This window comes from Cibotium barometz, chromosome 6, assembly GCF_041138505.1.
Source record: "Cibotium barometz isolate CiBa-2024 chromosome 6, ASM4113850v1, whole genome shotgun sequence".
NCBI lineage: Eukaryota > Viridiplantae > Streptophyta > Polypodiopsida > Cyatheales > Cibotiaceae > Cibotium > Cibotium barometz.
Genome location: NC_141051.1, coordinates 22,812,933 through 22,822,576, shown reverse-complemented (window position 1 = coordinate 22,822,576; position 9,644 = coordinate 22,812,933).

Below are 9,644 nucleotides of genomic sequence, written 5' to 3'. Positions count from 1 at the left end.
GCGAGGGCTGTTGCCATAGTGGCTGGTGCAGCGGGGTTGGGGATGAGGGGTGGAAGGTAAGGTCACCTGCCTGCTGAGAAGTAGGTCGGCAGAGGGGGGTGTGACAGCATGGAGGTTGTCGGAGCGGTGAGAGAAGCAATTAACGGAATCCCTTTAGATAATAACAATCCTTGTCTGCATGTCCCTCCTTCTCATAGAAGGAACAGTACCTCCTCTTCGGCATTCCTGGATGGTGTGTGAAAAAAACGGGAAGGTGAAAAGGCGGTGCCATGTGTCACAGGCATGCATGCCACGTGGCATTTTCTTATCATGTGACACTATTATGACTGATGTGGCAATTCCATGATGTGGCATGCCATGTTAGCAAGTGCGAGGTGGCATGCAAAGGTGGCATTAATGATGACTAGGATGATGAGGTGGGAAGTCAACTAGGTTGACCATGTTGACATGGAGGGTGGAGGTGGCAAGGTGCTTAGGTGGATCCTCTCGAAGCTGATGTGGACATAAAGTGGCATGCATATATAAGATTTGTGCCTACCCAAGCCTCACACATGGCATGATATCTAGGCTTTGAAGTTTACCAAGCCTAAATTTCCAAACCTAACTAGGAATGGTTTTAGACTTGAAAAGGGGGGAGTGGACACAATATGGGATTTTTCATGAGAGGATTGAAAATGGACCTTCCCATACTCAAATTAAGATAATTTTCTTTAAATAAATTCATGGTAACAAGTATATTGATCCCTAGAGTTTTTCGATTGAAAGATTCAATATTTGATTTTCTAGAATTAAATTACAATTAATTTAATGGACCTCTCACAGTCATAAAAAATTTTCCAAAGTAAATCTATAAAAATCCAACCGTTAGATTTGTAATTTTACCTTAGATCCACATTCTACTAATCTTCCCCAATCTAATCATCACTAGATCCATACAAATTGAGCATTTTAAATGGTAGTTGTGGTGGGGAGGACAAAATAGTATGTTTTTTAACAATTTTAATGGCTTTTAAATAATATGAAAAATAGTAAAACACATAAAAAATTACTCGATAAATCAAGTTAAGCTCTATGTTATTTGAATTTGTGACATGCACAGTGGGAACATCATATGAGTAATAATCTTAAAGGTATAGGTAATTTACTCACATTCAGTGTACCTGCTCAAACCTCCGAGGAAAGAGCCTGTATACAATTTTGGTTCCCAAAGAAAAGGGGATTTGTAATTATTGGATATTCGATCAGATTATAGTTTTAGTTTTCCAACTTTGCATATGATGTTTCATTAGAATACCTTGAAGTGAAACTCCTTGGCTAACTAGGAGAGATTGGCTATTCTTCTTGAAAAAATGCATATTTTCAGGCTAAACCTAAGGGCGCCCACTAAACGAAACTAGATAACCTCCTCTTGCAACCACCCGCCAATGACTGTGCTTATAACTTGCATTAAATTCCTTACTCCTAGCATAACCATTCGGGAACATATGGATAGGTAAATTACACTCCAAAATTCATTTTGTCAATGCGGAGACTTAACACGTGAAAGTGCAAAAAAAACGGTTCACGGCATGAACCGCCTTCTGCAATCAGCGTCGCAAAGTTTGGCATTACCTTGCCAAAAAATAGGTTACCTTATCCTGACACCTATGACACAACGGATTTGAAGGAATCTTCTCTCGTGAATTAGCAGTAAGATAATTTACGGTGTGAAACATTCCCTATTTCACGGCGTGAACCATTGACGACTTCACAACGTGAATCATTCATTACTTCACGACGTGAAACATTTCATGTTTCATGACGTGAATCCTTGCTTACTACTTCACAATGTGAACTGTCCTCTGTGGTTTCATGGCGTGAACTGTCAGTTATTACGGATCTAGTTCACGAACTAAGGGTTGTCAGACTAAAGTTAGGGGAGTACCTTAATTGCATAATTGGGGTCCAACTAGATCAGATCAAGGCGACACTAACCTAAAATTCTGAGTGTTTATTAAACACGTGAAGGTGAAGAAATGGTTCATGATGTGAACCATTTACGTTTCACAGCATGAACCATTTCCTGCTGCTTCACGGCATGAGCAATTTGCAGTTTCATGACCCAAAAACTCAGTTTGACAGAAACCTATGAAAATCTAATTGGAGTAGTGATCTAGCCTGTCAAATCACATTCTCATGCACTTGAGGTCTAGTAAACTCCTTGGAGACAATCTCACCCCCAACAACGATAGTGCATCCAATCACCTAGGATCTTCCTATCAAAGGAGTGTTGGTTCAGGCCACTCGGCGGAGCACTTAATTGAGTGTTCTAGCTCAGAGGAATCTAACCACTGTTGATACAAGTAGTGAAGATTCCATAGAAGAAGAGTTGCAACTCTTTGGATTTGGAGAGGAAGAAAACCCATCTTCCCTGACAAGATCCAGTGGTATCTTTGATATAGCTAGGGGATTTTTTGGTCTCCAACCAAGCAAAGAAGACGAAGTGCAATCTGCAGACACATGCCCATTAACCAGCACTGGACAAGGTCTAAGACTAGAATTACCAACCCAACCTTCTGGTTCCAGGCTAACTAACATTGTGAGGATCAATGGAACAACCTGTAAGGTTAGGAGAGATAAGAAAAGTGCGGCCAGGATAGGTTAAGTATTCTTCCCTACGTCAGCCTAGGAAATAGAAATCAACTTGAAGAGGGTTGAGGCAAAGCGAATCCTAGATCTGCACCAATAAAATTGGCATATCCAATGGGAATAAAGAACAACACAACTAAATGATGGCAAGGATACCATTACTGTGCCATTATGGAGCTCTTAAACAAGGGAAAACAGGCAATGACAGGTGACATGGAACCACCAACGCTACAAAAACCAGAGGTCAAACCAGAAAAGGCATCCACGTCGCAACCCCCATACAAGAACCACAAAAACAACAGCAAAAGTATCCAATACATCAACAGTGGGTCCCCAAAACCCAACTTAGAGCACAAGAATACTATGATACAAATAAGGTCTTGTGGAGATTAAATCCAAAAGGGTAGACTACAGGCATGGGACAAAGAAAGCTAACCAAAGACAAAAAGCAGTATTCCAGTTAGAACCGTAATCCTCAAGGTATTCAAAAGCAATGGGTTCAAAAGGATTTACTAGCTGCACAAGGTTATTATCCAGGCAATACTGCAGTATGGGTACCCAAGTTCAACCCAAGATCCAATACTGCGTGTACCTTGCAGAGAACGGGAAAGGACTATATACAAAAACAGGACCAATTTTGATATAAATAAAGTGATAGGACGTATTGGTCTGGAGAAAGAAGCTTGTTCAACCAAATGAACAGAGAAGTACGACATTGCCAATGTCATTCACCTAGGAGAACATGCTAAAAAAAGTTGTGGATAAGGGAAAGGAAGGTGTGCACTCACATGCACAAGAAACAAAACAGGTTCCACAAGATTCAATGGATGAACTCTTCAATTGGATGGAGGGAAAAATTAGAAGCTCCCACTCTGAATTGAAGCGGTTGAAACAACAAATTCCCACAAGTTCCAAAGTACCACATTGGTTTCTATGGAAATAAAAATAGAGAAGATTGCAAGAGGTATCCATTCCCTAGTAAATGGGTACGAGGTAACAGAGTATCACTTTTATGCCATGAAACATGTTCATTCGTTTCACGTGTGTTCAATTCTTCTCTGAATGCAAGAGGTATCCATTCCCTAGTAAATGGGTACAAGGTAAAAGAGTATCACTTTTATGCCATGAAACATGTTCATTCGTTTCACGTGTGTTCAATTCTTCTCTGAATGCATAATTGGTGGCTTTGGGTGTTTAAGCATAAAGGCAAGCATAAGGTATCGACAACTTGCACGCATTAAGGATCAGTTAGTTTCACATCATGAACTAGTCTAGGAAGTTTCATGCCATGAACAATCTTAGTGCTTCATGCCATGAAACATTTCAAAATGGTTCACGTCATAAACCTTCCTACCACACACTGTGAAATGATCATAAACCATGGACATATCATGTGTTGACACATGGTTTTCTCATTTAAGTTAGTCGTCATCGGAGCTAGAACATAAAAGCTTTGTTTTTTCCTTTTTTGTGCATTTGTCTTGTCGTACTCGAATGCTCTGCAATCTTCGCTTGCACTCGTGATCGTCGCCAACAGTATTGCAGACGGTCGCCATTGTCATTGCTTGCGATCTTTTCTTCCAAGTAGGAGTTTGACCCCTTAACGTGGATCGTTTCTTTTCTTTTCTTTTCTTGTCATGAAAACAATCAAATACATTATTCCACTAAGTCTGCATATGAACATCATTCTGTTTTTGAGTTGCTATACCTTGTATATAGTCTACTTGAAAGATATGTGTATTTTCACCCTTTATCACCTCACAATGGCAAGGGTTCCCTAAAGCCATGAAATAGCAGTCTGTTATTTCATGGAAGTCAAACCAACATTGGGTAGGAATAACCACTACAAGTAATCGCACTCTGATGTTATGAATACAAATGCACTCTAATTTTACTCAAAAACATCACACATTAACTCTGACAGCTCACGGATTCATCACCTGAACTTTCACGAGGTAAAGACCAGCACTTGAACTTTCACCTGTTAACACTTTCACATCTTAACACTTTCATGTCTTAAGCTCTCGCCCCTGAACTTTCACGAGTTAAAGACCAGCACATGAACTTTCACGTGTTAACAGTTTCACATCTTAACACTTTCACATCTTAAGCTCTCGTAGGTCTGAAATTTCATGTCTTAACACTTTCACGTCTTAACACTTTCATGTCTTAAGCTCTCGCATCTAAACTTTCACGAATTAACACTTTCACGTGTTAAGACTTTCACGCATAAAAACTTTCATGTGTTAAGACCCGCACCTGAACTTTCACGACTTAAGCGCTCACATGTTAACACTACTTTCCGACCAGCACTCATACATCTGTTATTGCTCACCCCACTAACGTACTTCTCATCAAGCACAACCACACACACACATGCACACCTAATTTATTTATTTAATGAAGGAGAGGACCATGAGCTCCTACCAGTCATTATGACTGATGCTCTTTCCAATGTTACAAATGGCCTCCTCCATTACACCAGAAGCAGAAGTCGAGGAGACTCTAGTCGTGACCCAAACCAGTACCACAAGGTCACCCGTGTGGAATGAAAAAAGAGAGGACCTCATGGCACCAAGCTCAATTATCTTGGGCCATACGCACAGAGTTTCCAAGGATCAATGATCAGCAAAGAAGTTCAAACACAACACGGGAAAATCACACTCTAGTACCACAGCCCTGAATGCTTACAAATACTGGAAGACATAGAGGTCAAGGATAAGTTGGAGAAAGTAGGACTTCCCAGAGAATGGTTGAAAGCCTCCCCTGCACAATAAACACAAACTTATGTGTAGAGTACCTTAAGTCTTATGATAAATCCACCACCAAGATGGGAAGAGTCACAAAGGCAGATGTCACAACAAAATAGGTCCTCCTTTTATAGAAGAATTGATACGTGAGGCTCTACAGATGCCGCTGCCAATGTAGATACATATTCACAGTATTGAGAAGCTGCCCATGGAAGAGATGCTCAAAAGGAGTTCTTACAACTCCAGTGGAGTAGAATATGACAATATACGTGATGAAGTCACTGAGAAAGCATGCAAAGCGATGTCGATGATAATGCAGGTTAAGCCAATTAATAGATATAACAGGTTCCCACTCAACCGAATAGCCAAAGTGCATGAAGAAAAAGAAGAAGACTGGGATTCATATATCCATAGAGAGATGGAGGACTATTTAAAGTCACACCAATAAAAGGTGTGCAATCCTTACTTGCTAACCAAAGTACTTAGTTATGCAGCTAACCTCCCAATTCCTGAAAGCATGCCAGGAGAACAAGTACAAAAAGTTGCAGTGCCACTAGAACCACCAACCATCACTCCTGAAGAGCTGCAGGAAGGACAAGCACTCTTAAAGGAAACAAAGGAGATAATGCAAGAGATGAAGAAGGGGCAATGCAAAAAGAGAGACAAAAAAATGAGGGGCATAATACCAAAAGTTACTCAGGAGTCCTAGCGCTTGGAATTAGAACTAGCCAAAGACATCGCATCATATAAGCAGATGGTGGAGCAACAAGAGGCCCAGGGGAATAATCTTTTTTGATGTACCCATAAGCGCAGCTTCAGAATTGCCTCTACAAACACCCCCTCCAAGCCCAGCAGATATAGAATTCAAGAACCTCTCTCCACTCCATGATTCTGTTATCTTAGATCCGCAAACTTCAACGGAGATTAGTGCAGAGAAGGTCCTAGAAGAAAGTGTGCCACACAGAAGGCTGTTGAGAAAAGGAATGAAGAAGTGGCATATATACATCCAGAGGTTACGGAGGAAGGCTAAGAAGCAAAGAAAAGGAAGAGATCTAACGAACCTCAAGCAAGAGGCAAAGACTAGAAGATGAAGGCCCTGTCACAACAAATTCCTTTTTGCATAACATGGATGCAGAACAAGAAACAATGTAAGGTCTCGATAGCCTGATGCAATTGCCACCCCATGGGTTAGAGGGGCTGGCCTCTACAAGTGCTTCTATTGGGGAACAAGAACCGTAAGGGTTCGGCACTGCCATTTACTTACCACTCACTTGATACATGACAAAAATGCAACCCTATGGAAGCAAGTGCAGGAAGCATCAGACCAAGTACAAATGCTCAAGGAACAAATGGCTATAGAGCTGACGCTACACACAAAGATGTCATACTCAAAGGTTTGAAGGCGATAGAAGAACAAGAGGCCAGATACTAGACGTTGGAAGGAAACAACCAAGTGCTCAGCAAAACCATAGTACAAAGGATCAAAGAGAACACAGAGTTGATAGCACAAGTCGAACAAGCTAAAGAGTTGCTTCAAAAGGAGGTGGCTAATGCTTGAGAAAAAGAAGAACAACATACACAGTAGCTCAAGGAGGCCCATGCATTGTTCTAGGTCAAAGAAGAAGGGTTAACCAAGCAAATAGCCACCCTCATTGAATCTATCAAAGCAGCTGAACAAAAAGTGGTCAATCTTCAAGCAGAAAGGGAGTAATTAAACAAAGCACATGCTAAAAAAATCAAAGCCTTAAATGAAGTAATCGCTACAAAATCTTTGGAAATACATCAAATGCTAGCCAGCCAGAAACAAGTGCTTGATCAAGTCAATCACAAGAGCTAAGAAGAAGCCATTTATCAGCAGAAGAGAAACTAAAGAGAATTGAAGCTGGTAATGCACTAGAAGCATCAGCAAGACGGGTATAAAAAGCAACTAAACAAAGATATGAAGAGTTAGATGCTGCACAAATGGTACATAAGGTTGCAATATTTGATCTTCTATCAACAAAAGACTCAAGGATACATGAATTGGAGTGCCAATTGGGCAATAAGGGAAAGGACTAAAAGAACGCAACCTACAGATAAATTGAGACTACTCATTAAACGAGTCTTGGAGATAGGTTCGTTGGCCGGTAACTCCTTGGGCCCCTCCTCAAACCTTGACCTTGTTTTTGTCTACACTAACCCTCTCCCTTCTTTAGTATGAAATAAACTTAATTGATGACCTCAGTCTAGGAGATTTAACACTAGTTTGCCAGAATAGAGAGAGAGATGCCGATCCAACTATCATTATGGGTATTTTTAGGGGTTATAGTACTAACGGATCCAGCTGATATATTTTTCTATCCCTTACATCCAATCGTGCAGCTTAACCTCCTGGTGTCAGGTGTTACAACAATTAGACATTTTGGATAATAGTGTCGACAAACTTGACCTGTTTATGCTAGATGATAGACCCACTACATCGGCCAACTACGAGGTGGCTGCACGTAGCTATCAGTGAATCATTAGTCACGAGGGGTTTTGGATAACAATGTCGACAAACTTGACCTGTTTATGCTAGATGATATACCCACTACATCGGCCAACTACGAGGTGGTTGCACGTAGCTATCAGTGAATCATTAGTCACGAGGGGTTAGAGGTTTGTAATACACACCAACATTTAAATCTCTCAGAGTCTACCCTCTATCATCCGTTTGGTATTATAAAGCTCTATTGCAATATACATAAACATTTGGAGGCAATGATGACTAATGTGGTATATAACTTTTATAAAGTGCATATTGAATATCCTAATATTACCACAGAAGATCTCACAAAACTCTAAGAGTTCATGAAAGTTAACAAGCCCACCCACCCACCCCCTAGTTCAGGAGAGGGCCAAGAAAAAACACAAGGCTCATCCATTCCTACTACCTATCCAATGTTCTCTTCTATGGCAAGTAAGTTACTACACCCCTTTTCGAGTGTTACTCCTACTAACAACACTGAGGCTGACTGCATTTTCTCTTGACTACCTTCTATACCTTTAGATTTTCCCACTAACTCTCTCGACCCCGAGGAGATGCCATCACCCTAAGGAGATGCCATCACCCCACCCGTCTCCACCAAGGCCACTTCAAGAGGTGCATCCCATTTACTGACAGCACTGTTCTTAAGTCCTTGTCATGTGCAAAATATGAAGGGCTTATCAGGGCAAGCAACCCATTACTAAAGCCAAAAGCTGGTGTTCAAGGTGTTGATGCAAATCACACCGTTTGAACCCAACAAGAGAATCATGTCAGATGCCTATTCTACAATCTCATCTACACAGCAACCCTATGTGCCATATCCTCTCTGAGCACCAATGCCCAAATTGGAAGAACTATTGCCAATTGCAAGAGAAGGCACCTTATGGACCAATGTGGAGAAACATACAAAGCTGGCCTTGGCGGGCCTGCTCGAGATCAAAATTGTTACATTTATGATTAGCTATTGTTTCCGCGGGTGGCAAAAAGAAAATCATGTTCACACAAGAGGGGGTTATACTACTATTATAACATATGATACCAATCCTCGAATTGAGGATTTTGGTATACAGCTAGATTAGCGTAAAGAGTACTTTGACAATTCCAAAGTATAGCCAATAGTACCAGTTCTCCCCACCAAGCCAAAGGGTTGATCCGTTGTACATGCCTATTAAGCGGAGGCTCACCCCACTGCAGTTCCATGATGCCAAGCAACGAGACTCTCATGTGTGCTATAATTTCTCGTAATTTGTCCTAGCAACATTTTCAGATATAGCACAACAAAGGAAACAAATGCTGACCTGGATACAAGCATGGCGCCATATTCTAGATCCAGCTATAGTGGCAAAGGCAAGTTTTTGAAGTTGATCGTGGTGCTTCTCGATCAACCAAAGGAGCGATATGATGGCTTTGATGCAGAGAAACTCCTCTTTGACATGAACACAAGGCCAAATGAAAGAGGCATGATGCTATACTATCATCGCCTAAGGTGTCTTCCAGGTTACATTCATATCACCTTTGAAGATATGGTCGACACAGGGTTCTCGACCTCTCATCTCATCCATTCATATCTACCCCGATCCACATCTTATAACATCACATCACATCCATTTCACCTCACATCTCATTCATTCACATCTATCCCAATTCACATCCCATCACATCTCATCCATTCACATCACATCTCATTTATCCACATCTATCCCCATTCACATCACATCACATCACATTCATTCACATCACATATCATCCATTCACATCTA